We start from the raw sequence: 23503 nt of genomic DNA on the forward strand, positions 1-23503 counted from the left end.
TTTACCACATCCACATTTGAGTATCTTTTTAATTTATTTTAAATATTGTTTTCTGTGAAATGTGGGGAAGCTTCTGACATTTACAAAATAAAGAAAACACCCTACATTTCATCCTTAAAGATAAAACCAAATCATAACCGGAAAAGCATCAGAGAAGTCTAGTCCTTTGGGAGACCCAAAACCTGGTGTCTAAATATTTGTTTTGATCTGCTCCCTGAAAGTTAGGAGGGCATGGAGGGGGGGTTGGCCACTTGAAAATAAAAGGATTTTCGGGGCAGGGTAGGCCCATGGCACAAATTTGCATAAGAGCTCCATATGCTGATTTATAGGGTATGAAATTAAGATGGTGTGTGGCTGAGATTTTGCCAACGCTGTGCTTTGCAGTGTCCAGCTGCCCTTTCAGCAAAGTAACAACTCTTCTTTATAGTATTAAACTAAGGAGCAGGAAGTCTGGGATCTGCCACAAAAGACCTGGAGCTCAGGCCTGCCAGACCACCATTTAACAAAGCTCCTGTGACAAGCTTCTTTGAACAGGGGCTTGGAGGACAGAGGAGCCACTTCTGTAAAAGCGGAATGAATGGGAAAACTCATGGTTTAGGCACTCTAAATTAGGAATGCATACTCTTCCCAAGTGTCCCGATTTAACTGGGACATCCCAGATTGACAGAAGCCACCCCGGCTTCTGATCCCAATCCCAGATGACCAATTTTGGGGCTCGTTGTTTGGTTCCATGCTGTGGTGCAAGCAGAGCCTTGCAGAGCCAGGCAGAGGCCCGGGCCAGGTAGATAATGTGCTCCCCCCTTTTACCCTGGGGATAACTGAAGTCTTATAAATAAGTAAGTATATAAATAATTTCCACAAAAGTTATGCTGACAAATAATTTTATTTCAAGGCTTGAACCGTATCTGCATATAAAGAAAAAATGGAAAATATAAATATACAATAGTGCTTTTTAAAAATACATAGGGAAAAGGATTATTTTAAGTATTTACACTTAAAAATGCTTTCCTGGCTTTCTTTTCTGTGAATTCTTGAATTACGCAGGAAAAATCAAGCAACTTCGCCTTATCGTGGTTTATGATTATCATTGCTAAACCGTTTAGGCATTCTTGAGCCATTGTTGATCGAGAGAAAGACTTTAATATACTGAAACTTCTCTCATTGGAGGCCACTGTAGCTGGTAATGATAAGAAAATGCGTAATGCAATTAGAAGATTTGGAAAAATGTTTTCCAAATTCATGGCCGCCGCCTTTGCACCTCCGCGTTGGCCCCAGTACATCCCCTGCAATTGTGAATATGCTGACTGATGCCCCCTTTGGAATCAAAGGCCCGGGCCAAGTGGCCCATATGCCCAGTGGCGTAGCATGGGGGGTGCAGGGGGGGCCGCCGCACCGGGCGCAACATCTGGGGGTTAGGGTTAGGGGGCGCAAATCCATGGGTTAGGGGGCGCAAATTACTTGCCTTGCCCCGGGTGCTGACAACCCACGCTACGCCACTGCATATGCCCCCCCCCCTCTGTCTGGGCCTGGGTGCAAGTCAGGTGGCTCACATCAGAGTGTGGGACCAAGAAACAGAGGAGGGGGGAACTACCTTGATGCCACATATCATCACTCCCCTTCCTCCATCCACTGTGGCACTTTTGGAAGCTGCCTTCTGGAAGTATGTCTGTGGCATTGGAGGAGGAGGCAGAGGCTGGTCTGGTCCATGTAGCAGGTAGGAGAGGGGAGGGATGGGGCAGGCGGTGAGGAAGGGGGCAGAAGCAGGGAGAGGGTGTACGAATGAGTGACAGGATTGGCTGGATGGTGGGGATGGGAGTGTGCCCCAAATTTTCCTCTCAAAATGTTAGGGGGTATGGGAAAATTCTGGGCTTATAATAATAATAATGATCCTCTAAGATTTAGAAAACAGCTAGATATGTTTACTCAGAAGTAAGCCTTATTGAGTTCAATATAACTTATTCCTGTGTGTATTACAGCTGCATTTATTTATTTTTTAATCTTGAGGCACAGAAGTGTGTTTGTTTCCCTCTCTTCCTCAAGTAGCCCAGGGCAGATAACAAGTTTTATAAAGCGAATATATCAACATCACTACTGTTTTGAACTGTTCTTAATATTTTGTGTTTTTAGGGTTGCAACATACCCTGGGACTTTAGGGCAAAGGGCAGGTAATACATAATCATAATAAAAATAAAATGTGAATATATTAAAATGATAACACTAAAATCACCACCACACAAGAAAATAGTATCTGAGTTTAAATACTTTGTTAGAGGACCACATTTCCATGTCGTGAGATGTTTTTTGCAGTTAGAAGCTCAGATCTAATTTCCAAGATGCATCAACAATTTCGTGTCAAGAGACACATAAAAGCTGTCTTTTTTTTGAAAACATTTAATTAAAATGTGTAAAAACATTTTAAATAAGCAAAATAGCTTATGAAAACGGAAGCTTTTCTGAGATGCATTGTTTTCAGGAAATAGTGACTTGTTATTATTTATAGCTCCAGACGTGGTATACCAAGACGTGATTCCCACTTCTCACTGACAGCAGTGATTTTGGGCTTCTTCCAATTTCCTCCTTGAAACAGAAGTATGCTTCTTTTGGTGATCTCATTTGTTTTATATTCTCATATTTTTTCCTGCCCCCACAACTCTCCTTCCTTTGGCTAAGCAGCCTTTTAGAAGTGCCATCCAATGTGGAAGTCTTTGTTTTCCCCTTGAAGAGCGATACTTCACTGGTGGCTAAATCAAGAGTTTTACAATTCTAAAAGCAATGTCTTGGATGTGGAATATTATTAATACAGTATAATGAGTGGGAGGGAGTGTTATTGATACTGGGAGGCTGGGTGAGAATGAATTCATCAGGGAGGCAGAAAAGTTTGGAGCAGGAGGAATTAATTGGGTGGTGAGACAGCTTAGGCACCTAAGCAGGCCACACTTGAAGGCCCACAGATTCTCCACATCAGTGTTAGAAACTCAGATATATAAGCTAACCACGAAATGGCACCTTAAACCTAGGTTACAATTGCCACAATGGAATGTCTAGATACCAATGGAATTTATTGTCATCGTCGTCATCACCGTCATCATTAATTTCATTTCTATACCACTTTATATTTTAAATGAAAAAGAAATCTCAAAGCAGTTTACAGAACATGAAAACAAAAATCCACGTAGCCCCTTCTAATTCTATAGTTCTATGATTCTTTGAATCCAGAATAAAACAAATTCAAGCTTCAAGAAAATATTTTGGATCCTTCTCTAAGTGACATTTTGCTTTCCCCATATTTATTTACCTATTTGATTTATGTATCTGCCCCAGTGTGGTGTAGTGGTTAAAGTGCCGGACTAGGATCTGGGAGATCAGGGTTCAAATCCCCACTCAGCCATGAAGCCCACTGGGTGACCTTGCGCCAGGCAGAGCCTCTTAACCTACCTCACAGGGTTGTACGAATTAACTGAGGAGGGAGGTGAACCATGTACTCCTTGGAGAAAAAGGTGGGATATCAATTCAATAAATAAACTCTTCTGCTTACCTGCCCAAGAAACCAAGAAAAATTGGTCCCTCCCATGAGAATCTTACAATCTATAATTCAACAGGGAGACAAGTAGGCGGAAGAAAGAGGTGATGCTAAATAGGGAGATAAAATGTTTTTGGCTTGATTTTAAGTAAAGCAGAGGTTGCTACTCTTACTGGATTTCTCAGCAGCTTTTGTTACTATTGACCATTGTATATTCTTGATGCTGAAATCAGTAGGAGGACCTGCTACCTTTACAAGAGTAAAGGTAATTTACTGCAACAAGAGTTGCAGTAATAATCTCATGCCCCGTGATACCATTTGGGGTAAGTGAAGTGCTCGCTGGGGTAATAGGATTATGCTGAATGCAGAGTGGAGAGCAGTGATACTTAATGTGGCAATTAATTGTATCTGGTGGCATTTGTCTGCACAAGCAGGGCTCCAACTTTGCTAGGCTCTTTATGTTTTTGGAAAATGGCAATGAATGCAGTGGCAAAAATTGGCTGGCTTTGAAAAGGAAAAGTTTGAGAAGCTGCCTATTTCATTGTAAATTGTTGATGAGTTTCCTCAGTAGACCCGTATTTCATTTGTGTGTGTTCTGACAGTCGCTTGACATCTTTGAACTGTGCAAATAGCATGTCCTGCCAGATTTACCCAGTAACTCCCACAGGTCTTTACCAAGACAGAGATGATGTTTGTCGACCACACAGAATCCAAGGATGCACATTTGTTGCTGCAATGGAAAATAACTCTGCAAAATATATGGATTGGGGAGGGGGAATTAACTCTGTGAAAGTATCAGCATGGACTACTTTGATCAGGAAAAAATCTAGCAACAACTCAATCAGCACAGGAATAACAACCTCCTGAATCTTGGTTCTTCTGGCTATAGTTCATACGGAACATGAACGGCTCCAATATAAAGGCTACAATTATTGTCACCACCACCATGGTCACAATATAGAAAATCATGAAATAGAGGCGGCTCCAGTGCAAAGTCTCTGATGTCACCTCTTCCATGATGATGCACCAGTCATTGACGACTGTTAACTCAAACAGGGTAACAAAACTGTTCAAAACAGGAATGACATGCATGCAAGAGGAGGTGGGGATCCATAAACTGTGAGATTGAAGGAATAATAAACTAGAGGTCCAAGCAACCAAAATAAAACACACATAAATATGAGAAGATAAGATAAATGATTGAGCAGGTGGTTGAGGAACAACTCCAAGCACATCTGGAGGATGTGGACTATTTGGATCCCTTCCAACCGGGATTCAGACCCCATTATGGGACTGAAACTGCCTTGGTCTTGCTGGTTGATTATCTCCCCCATGCTAGGGATAGAAGTGAAAGCTGTTTCCTGGTTCTGCTGGATCTCTCAATGGTTTTTGATACCATAGATCATGGTATCCTTCTGGACCATCTAGGGGGGTTGGGAGTTGGGGCACTGTTATACAATGGTTCCGCTCCTTCCTCCTAGGACATGTCCAGAAAGTAGTGGCGGAGGGGGTGAGTGTTCAGACTGCTAGGTGCTCACCAGTGGAGTACCTCAGGGCTCCGTTCTCTTCCCCATGCTTGTCAACATCTATCTGAAGCTGCTGGGAGAGATCATCAGGGGGTTTGGGCTGGGTCTTCATTAGTATGCGGATGATACCCAGCACTACCTCTTCTTTAAATCGGAACCAGTGAGGGCAGTGAACATCCTGTGTGAGTGTCTGGAGGTGGGTGGAGGATGGTTGGCACCTAACGGATTAAGGTTGAATCCTGACAAGACATAAGTACTGTTTCTGGGGGACAGGGGACGGGCAGGTTTGGGGGACTCCCTGATTCTGAATGGGATAACTATGGTCCTGAAGGACCAGGTACGCAGCCTTGGGGTCATTTTGGATTCACAGCTGTCCGTGGAGGTGCAGGTTAATTCTGCGTCCATAAACTAAAGCTAAAATAACAGAGTTTATGAATCCATTTATTTTAAAAATAATATGGTCCAGGGCATTGTAATACTGCAAAACCAGAATCCCATTTAATGTGCACTTGCTTTGACGGGGACATGAAATTGTGAGTAATGTGATATTTTGTAAGCAATTTCTAAAAAATGCAAACTTGGTACACATCCCTGCTTATGAGAAAGTGGAGCAAAAATCTCTGCTTCAGCAAGCAGGGAGTCCACAGAGGAAGGAGCTGGGGGCAAGAAAGGGGAAGTAGGAGAATAATGAAGTCAGAACACAAGGTTCTGTGGTGGAACTAAATATTCAAGTGAAGTGATTTTCAGCTAAAATTGATTCAGCTAGGTACAGTGGATCATCAGAATCTGCAGATTTTGCAGAATCTTTCTGTAAGAAACAGTGAGCAGCTTATGACAAATAGCAGCAATTAAACTCAACAATTGCAAGGCCTATTTCTTAAGAACAGGAATAACAGCAACATGATAGCAAATACAACACTACATAAAAACACTTCAATACTATAAATGGAACAACATTATATTGGCATTACACATTCTAGCAATTACAAAAATAACAATGGAGCTTGGCAGTTTTATCTTGGTTCTAAATACCCCCATCCCATGATAAATAAATGTTGCTCACAGTTCTTCTCCGGCAGTAACTGAATGGCAAAGAACAGGATTGCGGACAGGTTGGAACTAAAGCAATGGAACAATGTGCTCCTTGAAGCCCAAGGTTTTTATTCATTTTTAAACAAAGGCTTGAAAGAGTATTCCAGTACTGAAAAAATATAGGGATGCTTCTTCTATGTGTAGTAGTTTTGCAATTCCTATAAAATGACCAGGGCAATAATGAGAAAACTTTACATTTTTTGGGTGGAGACTAGTTGCATCTACACCTCTTTGACCAGTGTAGCTAAATGGGCCCATCCCTTGGAGGGACCCCTGTTGCCATGCTGCTTGATGAAATCATATTCCTTAAGCTATGTCCTGTACACATGACAATCATCTTCTTCTCTGGTGATCACTCGTAGCTGAGTATGATTGTCTTCCATGAACACAGTCTTAACTGAGTCCGTAAGTGACTGTGGAGGCCAATTCTGGATCCACATGTTCTTCCACAGTGGGGACATAGGTTTCCGGGTGGGAGTTGATCACGGTGAGGGTTTGCCAAGCGTGCCTTCCTCTTAGCATGTTTCTCCCTTGCGTCCTGAGTTCGAGTGTCTTCAAAGCCCATGACACCTTTGGCAAAGGCTGTTCTCCAACTGGAGTGCTCGCAGGCCAGTGTTTCCCAGTTGTCAGTGTGTATACTACATTTTTTAAGATTTGCCTTGAGACAGTCTTTAAACCTCTTTTGTTGACCACCGGCATTACACTTTCTATTTTTAAGTTTGGAATAGAGCACAGTAGTTGCTTTGGAAGATGATCATCAGGCATCCACACAACATGACCAGTCCAACAAAGTTGATGTTAAAGAATCATTGCTTCAACACTGGTGATCTTTGCTTCTTCCAGTACACTGACATTAGTTCGCCTGTCTTCCCAAGTGTAAAACTTTTCAGACATACCGTTGATAGAATCTTTCGAGGAGTTGGAGATGGCGTTTATAAGTGGTCCATGTTTCACAAGCATACAGTAAGGTTGGTAGTACAATAGCTTTGTTAACAATACCTGCCCTGGGGCACTAGCTTTCCTTCTTATCCTGCAAAGGAGACCAAACTGATGGCATATTAACATATAAGCAATGCCTGCATGGAGCATCCTTAAGGCTCTTTAGTAGCCTGCCAATAAAATAGCCTGGCTGATTGTGAATATGCAATTTCAGAGTGGCTAGATTCCTCCAAACCTTCGACCCCACCACATTATAGCAAAGTAGTGCTAATTCTGTACTTGAGAGGCACTTCCGTGTTCTTGCCAGACCAGGTCTGAAGTACGGTATTCATAATTGCTCAAAATTTAAAGGCGGCTCCGTTTCCTGAAAAACAGTGTTTTCGATGAAATACGCTCTGTTGGGCCAAGCCACAATAGATTTTCTCATCTGTCTATTAAAGGTGGAGCTGAGAAAGTAAAAGAGTGTTTCTTTTATTTCTATAGGGAGTCAATCAGTGCAATGTCAACTCAGAAATATGTCCCATTGTTTCCAGTAGGGCTTCTAGTGCAAATAGCATCACAAGCTAAATTGTTTGTTTAGGGATGTGGTTCCTTCCTAACTACTCCCTGGTTATCAGAGCAGTACAAATTGTGTAATAATCATATTCTTCGGGTGTGGGGTGTGTGTGTCTGCAATTATGGGGAGGGGGAGCCAGAAAGCTCCACTGTGCAAGTCAAGTTCTGCAAGCTTTTTTTCTAGACGCCCGATTTCAAAGTATTTAAGACATTGCATTTATGATTCACCTCCTCTTCTTCCTTGTCAGAGTGCTTGGTACACATTTGGGGATGCAAAGCAGTGAGTAGCTCCGAACTTCACAGTGCTTTGGATTCTAGCCACAGACTGTTAAAGATGCAGTGAGTATACAGGCGCTGCATCCTTCAAAACATCACTTTTTATAATAATAAAAAAGCATAATGGATACAAAACAGTATTTTACCAGGAGGTATTTTCTGATGGTTTTAGCAGCAAATACTCCCTGTTTACTCAGAGAAGATCTCCCAGAACACCTATTTAATGTCTTTCTGGATTATTGACTTTGTCAGAAATCTACTGCCAAGTTCAGTTTTAGATTCCACCCCCCTCCCCGTCTCAGGCTGGGAGATTTTTTTCCAATGCACTGTGTTTCAAAAGCAATTACAGTACCTTTAGTGATGCAGTATTTTCCAGTAAATGTACCTGGACTGTTGAGCTTACTTCACCCCACAGAGGATAGTTCTGTTCCAAATGTAGGTCATTAATACTCAGCAATTTATTCCATTACAGCTAATCGCCAAGGTAGAAGTATTATGCTATCCCTTACATTACACACACACCTTTTAAAAGAAGCTCTGTAAAATAATAGATGTTCCACAATTCTATCAGTGTTGTCTATTGGGGGTGGGGGGTAGGGGGAGTTCAAAATAAAGATTGCTTAAAATTTTCATTTTAAAACTGAATGTAAATAATTAACCCATTATCTCACCTTTTTTTTTTTCTTTTCTTATATTAATGTGTGTCTCTGTGTGGGTATTTATTAACCTCCTAACTGGCTCTACTAAGGGCTAACAGACAACCCATGATCTAGCAACTAGCCTGTGTGGGGCCAAGATTTGAGAAATCCCAGCTTTGTTCTCATTGTGCAAATTATTATGTTTTGGTCTAGCCTACCATTGTCACACTGATGTAAGGCTAATGCACTAGTCTGAGCTCCTTAATTGAAAGGCAGAACATGGATTAAATGAGACACTCACAGAACCGCCAAGCTCCTAATGGCTACTTTCCCTGCCTTCAGCTACTGGCAAGCAGATTGTCTGATTCATCCCCTAGTAACAGATGCAGCCAGTTTTATGTGCATCTATAAACCAGCTTGGTGTGACCTAAAAGGCCAAGGGAAAGTGTGGGTGCATTGGAAGCTAAGTTGTAAATGAATATCGTAGGACTTCTTACATGGCACAAGGCGCTAAAACTTGCAGTATGCAAGTTTTCTGGTGTGTGGCTCAAATTTGCAAGTGGCTTAAATCTTCTGTTGACTCCAGTCAAAGGCTACTATGGGGTGTGGCGCTCATCTCGCTTCAGGCCAAGGGAGCTGGCATTTGTCCACAGTTTTCCGGGTCATGTGGCCAGCATGACTAAACAGCTTCTGGCATGACGGCACACCATAACGAGTGCCAAAACAGACGGAAACACCATTTACCTTCCCACCACAGCGGTACCTATTTATCTACTTGCACTGGTGTGCTCTCAAACTGCTAGGCTGGCAGGAGCTGGGACCGAGCAATGGGAGCTCATCCCGTTGCATGGATTCAAACTGTCAACCTTCCGATCGGCAAGCCCAAGAGGCTCAGCGGTTTAGACCACAATATGTATGTCAACTAATTCATTCACATGATCAGGCAGAAGGGGTCTTCTTTCAGAATATAGAGCTCTATGTGATGAAGAAAAAAGACTCCTGAACAGCAGTTGTGCTTGGAAGTAGCCAGAAATTAAATTACTTTAAGTCTGTGTAAGATATTTAAAGCACCAAGCTTGGGTGGAAAATGCAAAGCTTTCTTTTCAACTAGAAAACTGCATCTGTGTGCCTGACAAGTTGTGGGATACATTCTGTAGAATTGTGTGCGCGCGTGTCTGCAGAGCAGTCTTCCTTAGCCTGGCATCCATTGAGTGTTTGGACTGTAACTCCTCTCATTCCTGACATTGGCCATGATGTCTGGGAGCTGGACAATAAAGACATCTGGAGCACCCCAGGTTCCCCCAATGCTAGTGTGGGAAACTCCCTGCACCCTGCTGCTCTGAATTGGAGCTCATTTTGAATAGATGAGAAGAAGGCAGGAAAGAGAACTTCCCCTGGAATCTGCCGTCTCAGGCAGGCTGCTTTAAATTGCTATGTGTTTCTGTAACTTGAGGGAAGGAAGAGCAGTGTTATCAGACAAAGTCTATTTTCACTGGTTCCCAAAGCCAATAAGGACCCATGATGGATGGAAAGGTTCAAGCCTTTATTGCTATAGCAATAGCAGCTTAGTTTGGATTTCTTTCCAGAAAGAAACACATGGCCACACCCATACCTGATTCCTCCCACCCCTCCTAAGTTTGCTCTTGACACACAAACACTAGGAGCTAATTGATGATAAGATAAATACTTGCTTGAAGCCCTATTTTATTTGGTTGCTGTTCTCTACTTGCAAAGCAGCTGCATTTAATATGAACTTTTAGCTTGCTGGTGGGCTGAACTGGTGATGTTTGGGCTGGAACCTGAGAACACAGGAAGTTAGACCACTGCACAGTCAGACCACTGAGTTCATCCAACTTAGTGGTGGCCACACTGACTGGCAGCAGCTCTCCAGGCTTCAGAGTTAGGATATTAAAACAGGAGCTTCTTTGAGGCTACAGGTGAAACTCAAAAAATAATATTGTGGAAAAGTTCATTTATTTCAGTAATTCAACTTAAAAGGTGAAACTAATATATGAGATAGACTCATGACATGCAAAGCGAGATATGTCAAGCCTTTATTTGTTATAATTGTGATGTTTATGGCATACAGCTGATGAAAACCCCAAATTAACCATCTCAGAAAATTAGAATATTAAATGAAATCAGCAAAACGAGGAGTGCAAATAAAGCAATATTGGATCTCTGAGAAGTAGAAGCATGCACATGTACTCAGTAGTTGGTTTGGGCCCCTTTTGCATCAATTACTGCCTCAATGCGGTGTGGCATGGATGCTATCAGCCTGTGGCACTGCTGAGATGTTATGGAAAACCAGGAAGCTTCAATATCAGCCTTCAGCTCTTCTGCGTTGCTTGGTCTCATGTCTCTCATCTTTCTCTTGGCAATGCCCCATAGATTCTCTATGGGGTTCAGGTCAGGCGGGTTTGCTGGCCAATCAAGCACAGTAATCCCATGTCCACTGAACCAGGCAACGCAGAAGAGCTGAAGGCTGATATTGAAGCTTCCTGGTCTTCCATAACACCTCAGCAGTGCCACAGGCTGTACGCCATAAACATCACAATTATAACAAATTGTGGGTCCCTTCCAGTTCTACTATGCTTCTATGCTGCTGTTGCTTGCTGTCTCGCCCTAGGGTGTTTCACTCTTTGATGAGGGGCACTTTTGGCCACAAGTTCCTACAGAGCTTACAGGAAGAGAAGGTTGTCTCCTTATCTGAGAGCCAACAACTGCTAGCTTCTCATGGTGTTAGCAAGCCAACCAAAGAGCTCAAGGGGGGCATTTCAACTCTGCCTGCTGTCAGCCAAGCTCAGGATGCCAGGGACTTGTGGCTGTCCAGTGCAGTATCAGTAGAATCCCTTCCAATACATTGTGCATCTGCTTCCCCCTAGAAAAGTAACACGCGAGGATAAGTACAGCCACAGAGTGCCATGGGGTTGCAAAACAAGCTCATTTCCCATTGCCTTTCTTTGCACCCTTCATAAATTTCCATCCTCTTTCCCACCTGCTCAACTCTCATTTCACCTTCTACCATGCAAATACGACATTGAGCATCAAAGGCTTCAGTCTTCCCTAAAAACTATATTCTTGAGAAGTTGATGTTGTACAAATTAATAAGGCATATTTTGGAAAGACACCTTGTTAAAAAAAGAAAAGCTATTTCTTCTGAAATAGTCGGACTAAGTATTGTTGATGAAAACTGTGCTTAAGCTGCAAATGCCATCATTTGCAACACTGTGAGAATGTAAATGACCATGGCATTCCACTTTGTTTCAGTTGCCTTTGTAAAGCCAGTGAAGTTGTTAGCTCTTTCGTGCCTTGCATTTTAATGCAAAGTATCAATTTTGTTTGACTACAGTTTATCTGATATGCATAGTATTTCACACTACTTCCATCTATCACGGGATCTTCCACTGTTTTCCACTGCCTGTCACACCTGATTTTCATAACTACATATTTTCATTTCTAAACATTTACTGCCCTAGTTGGCTAATCAGGAATGAACGAGCAAAAAAGGGCGAGCTTCTGAGTAAGCAGAAATGAATCTCAATGTCTGATCAGACCCATTGCACACATTCACTATCAGTTACTACAAGTACATATTTCACAATAAATATCTAAGAGAAACTGGAGTAAAGCAAGCTGGTTAAGTCAGAGTAAAGCTATACCAGATCTAAACTTTGTTCAGCAGTGGAGCTGCCACCATTGCTCTGCCTAAGCCTGGCAGAAACAAGAAAGAGGTTGCCGAAGAAATGTTCCTGAACCACAGTGATCTACTGGGTGTATAAAGGATTATTGCTTCTAAGCAGTTTGTAATTGCTCTGGAGAAAAGCAATCGTGTTAAGTCAGCCACTGAGCAAGTATTCTTAATAGTTTAGCACCAGGTGAACAGTGAAGACTGGACAATTGTTAAAGCTTCTGCCATAGGTACCTGAACTGTACAGTGGTACCTCGGGTTACATACGCTTCAGGTTACATATGCTTCAGGTTACAGACTCTGCTAACCCAGAAATAGTGCTTCAGGTTAAGAAATTTGCTTCAGGATGGGAACAGAAATTGTGCTCCGGAGGTGCGGCAGCAGCGGGAGGCCCCATTAGCTAAAGTGGTGCTTCAGGTTAAGAACAGTTTCAGGTTAAGAACGGACCTCCAGAATGAATTAAGTACTTAACCCGAGGTACCACTGTATCACCACATGTCTCTGAACACAAGAGGAGTCCTGCTGGATGAGACCAGTGCTAGCACAGCATTATGCTCACCAAATAGCCAACTAGATACCTATGGGAAGCCCATAAGAAGGCTATGGATGCTGTCACATTTTCCTTCTTGTCACCCCCAGCAGCTGGTATTCTGATACTGGAGTTAATAGCCCTCATGACTAGCAGCCTCCTTTAATTTCTCTGGTGCGTTTTGAGTATTACCCTCGGAGTCCCTTCCAATTCTATGATTATATGAGTACTGCATTCATCTTATGTTTATTATAGATTATAAAGCATGAGCATGGAATGAAATTAAAAGCACCATAAATCATAAATGGTCAGCCATCATTAAGGCTGCTGCAACTGAAGGCCTATACTCACAACCCACTGGCACAAACAGAAAGTTGTTTGCGCTCCCATTTCCAGTGCTGCTGTCTTCTATCTCCCCATACTGCTGAGTGCAAAAGTGCTAAGCATGAGTGGTTCATAGGTTACCATGTGCATTTATGAAGTTCTCCACTGCAGCAAGACTTTATAGCTCTGAGTGGAGAAAGAACATGGAAATACTAGTAGTTTCCCAGATATATACTTCCCTTTGAGCCAATTTGTAAAGCTCAGTAATGTGGATAGATTCAGTATTGGTGAATCATATATTGAAGCTCGCAGTAGGCTATCTAGTATAGTCATACCTTGGGTTGAAGTAGCTTCAGGTTGAGTGTTTTCGGGTTGCACTCCGCGGCAACCCAGAAGCAACGGAACGCGTTACTTCCGGGTTTTGCCGCTTGCGCATGTGCAGACGCTCAAAATGACGTCATGCGCATGCTTGGAAGCAGTGAATTGCGACCCACGCAGACGCGGGTTGCGTTTGCTTCAGGATGTGAACAGGGCTCCAGAATGGATCCCGTTCGCATCCAGAGGTACCACTGTAATCCAAAACTCTCCTTGATGCAGAGTGAGGGTGTCTTCAACAGATGACTGCCCAGCCCTTGTTGCAAACTCTGTGATGGAGAATCTTCCACTCTCCTTAAGTAATTGCCTCAGTTGTTACCTCTGAAACATTTCTCTTAATGTTAGACTACAATCTACCCTCCTGTAAATTATGGCTAAATGTACCCACTTCTTCCAACCTTACCTCATAGAAAGACTTTTCCTCATCTCTTCCAGATTATGTTTCTGAGGCGCTTTGAATGTAAAAGGTCAATAAAAGCTTTCTGGGAAATGATATATAATGAATGGAAAAAATGTTTAAAATAACTTTTGCAAAGAAACCAGAAGCCTTTTTTATTAGGAATTATAGGTACCAATATGCCAAAGGAGCAGAAAAGACTTTTCATGTATGTGACAACAGCTGCACAGATGCTACTAGACCAGAGATGGAAAGAAGAAAGAGTCCCTACCAGAGAGGAATGGCAAACCAAGCTGTTGGACTATGCTAAAATGGCAAAACTGACCAGAAAGCTCAGAAATAAATAAGACGAAAACTTCAGGAAAGAATGGGGGGAAATTATAATTTATTTAGGAGACCACTGTAAGCAGATGAAAACATTAGCAGGATTTTAATATCACTTGTAATGTAACAAACACTTTGGACAATATGGACAGATGCAAAATATAGATTATTAAATAACATGCAGTTGAAAATGTTAACAATAAGACCCATGGTGGGAAGTTTCAGAGAAATCACTATATACGGCTGTGCATTTGGTATTGTTATAAATTTACATTTGTAAAACTAAATGAAAACAATTTTAAAAAAAAATGTAAAAGATTAAAGGCTAATTTCTGGACACTTCCAGGCAGAGAAAAAACTCCTGTCTGAAGGCCTGGAGAGCCATTGCCAGTCAATGTAGACAGGGATAAACAGAATGTAGATCAGGATCACTTTTAGATCTCTGAGTGAATTGCAATCAACCAGCAAGGGCTCTCAATGTTTTTAACAATACCCACAGCAAAATGATCTGTTCCACCTAGATTAGGCTACTAAAATGAAGTAAACTATTCCAAAGTTGACTTTTGCGCAAAAGGCTTGTGAGCTCAGTTCAGTTCTGGTACTGGAAATAAATTACTAGACTCAAAATATGTTCAGAGGAGCCCTGTTTTTTCGTTCTTAAAATATGTCTTTTGCTCCTGACTCTGATCAGTAGATCTAGTGAAAAACAAGGTAGTTTCAGCAAGCCTGAAGTTTGCCAACCCCAGCGCATTATGTTGAGCTGGATGGACAAATTGTCTGAATCAGCATAAGAGAATTTCCCATGCTGACTCGTAGGCTAGAAATAATCACTGCAAACTCACCACAGATAACATATGTTTGTGTCTGGGTCTAAAAACTTGCCCAAATATCCTGTAAGGACAATATGACTGCTTTGTTTGGCTGACTTGAGAGGTTTTTTTTTAACGAGAGGGTGGGTTTCCTTTTAGTTCAGCTACCTGTGAACTTTGCTTCCATCCCCTTTGTTCGGATACATACTTTGCTCAGCAACAGGAAAAGTCAAGAGAAAACAGAATGCAGCAGCTGAGAACCTAAGCTGAACAGTAATGAAAATGTGTGTATTTGAAATTCATATTCCAAGTACAATTTAAATTGTACTATGAATCTCAAATAAAGCTTAAAATGTTCCTAGTAGATTTTTTTTTGTCCCCTTTTGCTCACTGAAAGTTTGATGAGCAAACTCATTCTTGCAAACTACAGTCAAGAAAAAAGTTGAATAGAGCACACTGATGAATAAATTAATCCTTGAGCACAGCATCTCTAAACTGCCTTAGATAACAGGAAGGCAACTATAGTACATGATATGACTATAGTTCCCATTATTATTCGGATCAACTGAATACAAAGTAGGCATCACAAATCAGCTGAAGCAGTATATTCATAAGGTATAGAGAAAACCCATGTGCCATAGCCATTTTCTAAACTATCTGCTGCAAGACGTAAGTTGAAAGACTGCTTCCATTACTTAAACATGTGCCTTTTCTGAAGATAACAAAATACATCAGGGATTGAATAGTCATTTGAATAAGTTTTGATGAGATCTTCAGTTTGGGGAATTGACTGTACAAAGGTCTTCAGTATACTGTGTCCCTAAACTCCAGATGACTACTTGAAAAGCTAAAGTGTGTTTATTTTCTATATGAAATTTAGTTCAAGCAGGTATTTCGTATAACGTGATTAAATTTATATATGTATTTTAATTGCTCAAATTACTTTCTCATGCTTTTATATACCCTATAGTCATATCATGTAGTGTAGTTGCCTTTCTGTTATTTAAGGCAACCTTGAGCACATGCCAGTCCATTATGATACTTTCAGTTAGGATACTTTCTTACTTTCGCCCTAAAGTAATGTAACTGGACAGCTAGCTTTCTATGCTGGGAAACATGGCAGCAGGAGGACAGCTTTTACTTGGCAGAAGTTTACATTTGCCTAGGATGTTCTCTTCTCATCAGGACAGAGAGGATGGCCTCTTTGAAAACCATGGACAAACCTCTCCTATTTCAAAATACTGAACACCAGCTCTATAGTTTTATGTGGTCAAACATCTCCAGCTGGGCAGAGCAATCTTATATTCCAATGCACCATGGAATGAGACACATCTTCCACTATACCGGTACAATATCCACCATATTCTATAGCTGCTTCGGTGATGTTATCCCATTAAAATAATTTTGCGCCCTAAAATTATTTCAATTTGTCTCTTCCTTGTATTATGTGTTCATTTATTGTTGTCAAATAAGTTGGTGCAAACGAAAAGGCATTTAAAAGAAAACTCCTAAATGACAACAGTGTGGGCAGTTAAGACACAACTTGAAGAAATCTCTCTTTTCCCCCCAAACAACAACAACCACCCTGCTTTGGGGTATAGAACAGTGCACAAAAAACAAAACTCAGAGCACGCAAGCCAATGCAACTTTTCTGAGAGACTGGGCCTTGCACAATGTGTTGTTTTGTTCCCCTGCTGGTGTTTGCAAGTAAGCAGTGCCCCCTTCTCCTCCTGACTTTCCCTGGAGTATTGTGCACGAGTCACAACATTGGCCTCTTCTGGGGAATACTAGGTTAGATGAGGAAAGAAAGAAGCAAGCAAAGGAGGTGGAAAGGAGCAAAGGGCCTGGTGGGGGGGAAAAGGATACAGCTACATGTTCTAACACTCTGTGCCCTAACTGGTAATGAATATGCCGGAGGCAAACTTCCAACTCTTTGTTTCCTCCTCAGGGCACCATAATAATTCAAAATGACCAACCTACCTTCTTGGAAACATGTGTCTATATCAATAAACATTTTTTTTTTTTAAAGACATAACAGAATTAGCCCTGGCTTGACCAAAGGAGAACAATTGTTAGAATCTGAAAAAAAAATGTCAAGCAAGCTTTATGTTATGTACTTTTAAGAGTACCTTTGTAGCTTTCCTGTTCAAATAGTGCTCCTGCCATTCTTGAGTCAAGCTCAGAAGCTACACAGTAACCCCTCCTCCCCCAAACCTTCTGAAGGGTACAGAGAGAAATACTATAACTTCTGATTTTCTCTACCTCCATCAGTTGCATTCAGTGGCTGGTACCTCGGGTTACAGACGCTTCAGGTTCCAGACTCCACTAACCCAGAAATAGTACCTCAGGTTAAGAACTTTGTTTCAGGATGACAACAAAAATTGTGCTCTGGCGGCGCAGCGGCAGCAGGAGACCCCATTAGCTAAAGTAGTACCTCAGGTTAAGAACAGACCTCCAGAACGAATTAAGTTCTTAACCAGAGGTACCACTGTATTACTTGGCTATTTATCTACCCATTTTCATCTCCCCTATTCTGCAGTCCTGTCCAACTGCCCCAGGGCGAGTGACCCTGTCCTAGTTGCACTAGTATAGGCTGTGAGAATGCTTGTGTGGTATTGCAGGAAATTGTGGGTTTATGTAAGCTCCTGAGTCCTGGCTTGTAGGTGTAGTAGAGGATGGGTAGTCTGCATTAGGTTTGATTCGAACTTCAAGACCCTCCAGAGCAGACATCCCACCCCCCTTTTCTCCCTTCCCATCAGTGTTTCTATTCGAAAATGACAGGTGCTGGGGCCTAAGCCTGCCTGAAAAGCCTCGGACTTGAAAGCCCCATTCTAAACAAGTGCGTGCGTGTAGCTATGCCACGAGGGGAGCGCACTTTGTATGTGCTCAAAGGTGCTCTCTTTCCCCCCCTTTGGGTAAACTGGAGCTCCAACTAGACCTTTGTTTTCTCTGATCCTATGCGCCTCTCCGCCCACCCAGCTTCCTTTGGGGGGTCGCCGCATCTTGCAGACCATCTTACGGCCTCTCCTGACGGGAAATTTCAGACAAAGGCTGGGCTGCTGCCACAGTAGCCGCTTCCGCCAACAGCCTCGGCGGCGTGTGCGTGCGCCACGGTTTGGCGCGGCCAGAAGAGACAAGAGCTGCTTCTGCTGGATCCAGTCCGCGCTCCGATGCGCCAAAGGAGCCGGGTGGCCAATGCTCCCTCGCCTTCTCTCCAAGTCCTTCCCACGAGCCGGCCACCCATCCCCAGCAAGCGGCCACCCGCAACAGGGGCGCGCTTCCTCAGCCTCTCCCTCTCCGCTGCAGCCTTTGCGCCCCCTTCGGTAGGACCAGCCAGCGACTCCATCCATCCCCACGTGGGAACGGGCTCCGGAGGCTAGCGGGGTGAAAGCTTTGGGCAGGGAGGGCGTGGGAACCAAGGGCGGGAGGATGTGAGGCTGGGAGGCAGGGGCGAGGGGGTCGTGGTCCCTACGCCCTCTCCTCCCAGGGGGCGCCGAGACGCGGCACAAAGCCTGCGCGCAACTGGGGCGCGGAGGGAGCTGCCGCGCAACGAGGCGCGTCGCGGATCCTGGTTTGTTCTCTCTCTTTTTTCTTCCCATTCATCCCCTCCCGTCTGCCTCGGACGAGGCTGTGCCCTCGGGGCTCTCTTGTTTTTGCATAATCCTGCCTCCCTCCCTCCCTCCCTCCCTCTCTCCCCCTCGCTGGGCTCGCGTTTGATTGATGCGACGGGGGTCACGCTTTCGTTCCCGCGGGCAGCAGCTCGTCGCTGGCGAGGCCAAGCCTTTGTGCAGAAGTGCGCGGCGGCCCAGCGTCCACGGCTGGGCGGGAGGCATTTAAATGCCGCGATTTCGGGGCGGTAACAAAGGCGGCAGCGGGAGGGAGAGAGACAGAGTGAGAGGCGCGCGTACGGCTGCTTTGGGCCGCGGCCAGCAGTAGCGGCGGTGGCGGCGGACGCGGCGCCAGGAGCGCTCCCAAGTGAGTAAAGGCAGCGACTCCGGTGGATCCGTCCTTGCACGCGCGCACTGCCCGGTTACCCATCTGATTAGTGCTTGGGGGGAGCGGGCAGGGCGGAGGGCGCTCTCTCCGCGCGCAGCTTCGTAGGCGCGCACGGATGGATGGACTTCGCTGTGTGCCTGTCTGCCCTTCCCATCGCTCCTGCAGCGCCACTTCCAATTGCGAGACGGATTCGAATTCGTCTCCGGAGCTTTGACGCGCCCTCTCCCATCTCCACGCGGCTCCCATACTTTTGCACTGGGAAATCGCCAAGGTCCTGCCGTTTTCAGGATCCTGGCATTTCCCTTGAGCGACAGAGAAACCCTACATGCATAACGTGTGGTAATGTTTTGTAATGTTTACTGCAAATAATAGATGGAGGGTTTCCTTGGAGCGTTCTGTCAACGCAAAACGATCAAGCAACTGGTGCCTCGGAATTGACCCCCCCCCCCGTTTTTGATTAGGTTAGTTTCTCCCAATTGCCTCTAGCTTATTAAGATTTTGTTCTTGGGATGGGGAAACGGTAACGGGGTTGGTCGTGTTTTTGTTTCTGAAATGGTAATTAACTGGAGGGCTCAGTTTCCAAACGTGGACAATATAAATCTTGGATAGAAAACTTTGCAGAGGCAAACTTGAAAAGTTTTCCCGGTTTGCCTGTAGGTTGGGGTCTTGAGGTTGTTGCTGAAGCAGATTCAAGCAGGAGCAAGACTGAATGAACTTGGATCTCAGCGGAATCATGTAGAGATGACTTGGAGATGAAACAACTTCCAGTGCATCAGGTTTGGTCTCTCAGTCACTCCTGCTTTTCATTTGCAGAATGCTGTTTTCATTTGTTCATCAGTTCTCTGTAGAAAAGAGCAGCCTGCTGAGATAATAATGTTAGCAATCAATACTGCTGTTTTTTTCCCTTGAAGATCCTTATATTCTCGCCATCTGTTGTGACATCTTGTGCTCCTCTTGAGTTTGTACTGTGCAACGTTTTGTGTGGAAAGGCAATTAATGGTTTCTTTATTTTCTTATTAGCAGTGGGCACAATCCACTGAGAAGTGGGAACAGTTGCGCATCTCACAATCCATTTGAGTAGGGCTTGCACAGGAGAGCTCCCGCTTTGATTGCACCTTAAATATTTCATCAAGTATCTGTATATGTTTTCTCTGTGGCATTCGTTCCAGAATAGATAAAAGTTATATAATGGAGAGTACGTTCATTTAACTTGCAGATTCCATGATAAAAGAACAACATGAGCAGATATTTTTCTGTCATGGGTTCTGCTCCAGATATTTTGTTTTCAAGTAGAAGCATTTGGCATCTCCTGTTGCTAGGCAGGGAAAAGTGTGAATTATAAAAATATGCTGAAACTTGAGGGAGACACATTTGGATTTTAATATGTTGCTGATATTATTTTTCAGTATGTTTAAGGCTGCTGTTCTGGACATAGTTTGGAGCAGATAATTTTACTTGACTTTAATAGGACTTGTATATGTGAAATTGTGTCTGGGATTTCTGCTTGAATACAAAAGAAAGGCACTGTCATCTGTTCTTGAGTAAAACTTCAAAAGGCAAGAATTTTGCCCAGTATAAATCATGTAATTTCCCCCCAAAGTTGATTCTTCAATATTAATACAGAGGGCAGCAAGAGCAATAGAATAAGAGCAGTGAGAGCAATAGCCAGGGCATTTTTTTCTAGGAAAAAAAGGTGCTGGAAATTCTTTTTAGGGACCTTTCTTTAGGGTAGCACCCAGCCAAAGTTGTTGAGCTTTTTAAAGGGGAGCACAGTGCTTCCCCCCCTAAAAAATGTTTAGGGGTACTGTCATTTTGTAGTCCAAATCATGAATAATAAATACAGTAAATGGACAAAAGTACAAAGATTCACAAAATGTTTAGTGGTGCTTCTATTCTTATGCCTCTGGAATGCTGTGCCATAACACTAAAAAGGTGCCGGAACTCAGTTCCTGTAAGTTCCGGCTGAAATTAAGCCCTGGCAATCTGAAATAGAGGGCAGTGGAAACCTCTTCCCATAAACCTCTAGAGAAGTGATGGGGGTGCAGTAGCTGTGCACTTGTCTATCAGATCCACATTTTGAGCACATACACCTGTGTAACGTCCCACTTGTCTTTGGGTACACAATTGAGCTCCATGCTGGACCCTGTATGCTAGTCAGCCCAGCAAACCCTTTGGGTTGGAACAACTATTGAACAGCTGCAAACACCCCCTTTGGGGGAAGATGGTGGAAAGGGCCATGGTGGGACTGCTACAAGCATTCTTGGAGGACACTGATTATTTAGATCATTCTTTCTTGTAAGGGGATAAAGGAATAGAGATTAGGTTATGCATCTCCTGATTCCTTTTTCCAAATTCCTACCTCCTTTGGGCAGAGCTTCCTTTCTGCTTCTAGGGGCTCAGTCTCACAGGTCTTCTGGTTGTGGTCTGCTGCTGGTCTTCTTCACTATTCACTCAGGAAGGATTCCTCCCCAAGGCCTGTTCTCACACCACTCTTACGTCTTCCCCTATAGCAGTTGCCACAGAAAATTATTATCCAGTGCCACCTTGCTTGGAAATGTTACGTGAGGTTCACTCACCCAGTAGTTGGAACTGTCAAGAACAGGCCACCTGCTCTGTCACAGAATTCACCCATACCCATGTAGCTTTCCCTCTTCCTTCTCTTTTTACAAACCACAGTCGTACCTCAGCTCCTGAACGCCTTGGGAGTCAAACGTTCCAGCTCCCAAATGATCGAAAACTGGAAGAGAGTGTTCTGGTTTTTCAAATGTTCTTTTGGAAGCCAAATGTCCGACGGGGGCTTCCGATAGGCTCCAGGAGCTTCCTGCAGCCAATCAGAAGCCGCGCTTTGGTTTCCGAATGTTTTGGAAGTCAAACAGGCTTTCGGAATGGATTCCATTCGACTTCTGGGGTACAACTGTATGTAACTGGGACTGTTTGGTCTGGGCCAGTCATAATTTTATCTTAATGTGATCAGTAGAGCATGGATTTGAGCCCTACGTTGGGCAAAAGATTCCTGCATCACAGGGGGTTGGACAAGGTGATCCTCGTGATCCCTTCACACCCTAAATTTCTTTCTTTCTTTCTTTCTTTCTTTCTTTCTTTCTTTCTTTCTTTCTTTCTTTCTTTCTTATTAAAGATTTTCTTGATTTACAAAAGTGTGTGCAATGTCTCTCTCGTATTTCCCCCCATGTAACATTTTTACAAATCAGTTTCATTTGTTGAGACATTAGGAAGAAAAGGGGGAAAGATGGGTGGGGGTGGGGTTGGGTGGCGATGTTTCTGTTTTACTTACTATATGTAGGGTTTGGTGTCAGCGTTGCTTGTGCAGGTTCTTTGCTGTTCACTTGTGTTCCTTTGGTGGCGAGAGAGGTTGGGGTTGGCCTGTTGTTGTTGTTGTTTAGTCGTTTAGTCGTGTCCGACTCTTCGTGACCCCATGGACCAGAGCACGCCAGGCACTCCTGTCTTCCACTGCCTCCCGCAGTTTGGTCAGACTCATGTTTGTAGCTTCAAGAACACTGTCCAACCATCTCATCCTCTGTCGTCCCCTTCTCCTTGTGCCCTCCATGGGGTTGGCCTAGGGTGTGGTTATTCATTTGTGGTTGGCTGTGGTGGCCTTTGTTTTCATGTGTGAGTGGGGTGCGTGGCACACCCTAAATTTCTGTGATTGGTTTAGTCTTCTTTACACCTGGGCAGCAGGCATGAAAAAATAGCCAGATCCCCTCTCTTCTAGCCTCCCAAGGATACATTTTACAGCCAGCTTAAGTTAGGCCAAAGGAGCAAAAATAATTCATGTTTCCTGTTCTTAAATGCACACCATTCCTTTGAGCAGCCACAAAAACCTCAAGCTATCACATATCCTGTTTAACACACAACTATTTACTTCATCGTTGTCAGGAAAAGCTCCCAATATGTCACAATTATATGTTGAGATTCCGTGTCATCTTACACTGTAAAATACCGTTTTTTTTCTTTTATGAAAATGTTAAGCAAAACTGCCCCAGTTGCTCCCCTGCCAGGTAGTCCTGCATCTTTGCATTGTTACCAAGGTGTACGATACTTTCATCTAGTGCAAATGACATTGAAGTGGAAATTGAAAAAGAAAAATAATTTAAAGCTCATTTTGTAAGTATCCCAACAACATGTCAAACCTTGAAAATGAGGCTACAGATACTTGCTTTTGGGCACCTTAGCTCACTGCATACAGTACATTAAATGTACAAAAATGTAGTGGCTAAGTTCAGCATGACACTCTCTTCAGCTCAGCTTGACAACTGCCCCACTCTCTCTGCCTTGGGACCGATTACCAGGAATCACAGAGTTATTTCCTATGAGATAACTTTGTACTTGAGTTCAGAATGCACGAGTTCAAGAATGCATGGTTTATTTAGAAAGGATGCTATGGGCAGGTATCTTGTACATGGGAATTGGAACAACAACAACAAAAAATACCACATATGTAGTTAACACACTTTTGACCGTCTTTTGCATTCACAATAAGAGTGGAGGTTTTTT

The 23503-nt window shown here is 43.4% G+C and overlaps 1 protein-coding gene across 4 annotated transcripts in view; it reads left to right on the forward strand.

Annotated features, from left to right (window-relative positions):
- ST6GAL1 (ST6 beta-galactoside alpha-2,6-sialyltransferase 1) overlaps window positions 1–23503 on the forward strand; it is a 128692-nt gene that overhangs the window by 9847 nt on the left and 95342 nt on the right. The window contains exon 1 of one of the 4 annotated variants that reach the window (XM_081861610.1): window positions 18430–18566. The exons of 1 other annotated variant lie outside the window; for it this stretch is intronic. The gene's annotated coding sequence lies outside the window, so the exon portion shown is untranslated. Of the gene's footprint in view, window positions 1–18429; window positions 18567–18765; window positions 18971–19561; window positions 19768–23503 lie in introns of those variants that run through there. 2 more of the 4 variants (XM_081861607.1, XM_081861609.1) reach the window with 2 other exon arrangements.

Source organism: Podarcis erhardii (genome assembly GCF_964252035.2).
Source record: "Podarcis erhardii genome assembly, chromosome: 5".
Classification (NCBI taxonomy): domain Eukaryota; kingdom Metazoa; phylum Chordata; class Lepidosauria; order Squamata; family Lacertidae; genus Podarcis; species Podarcis erhardii.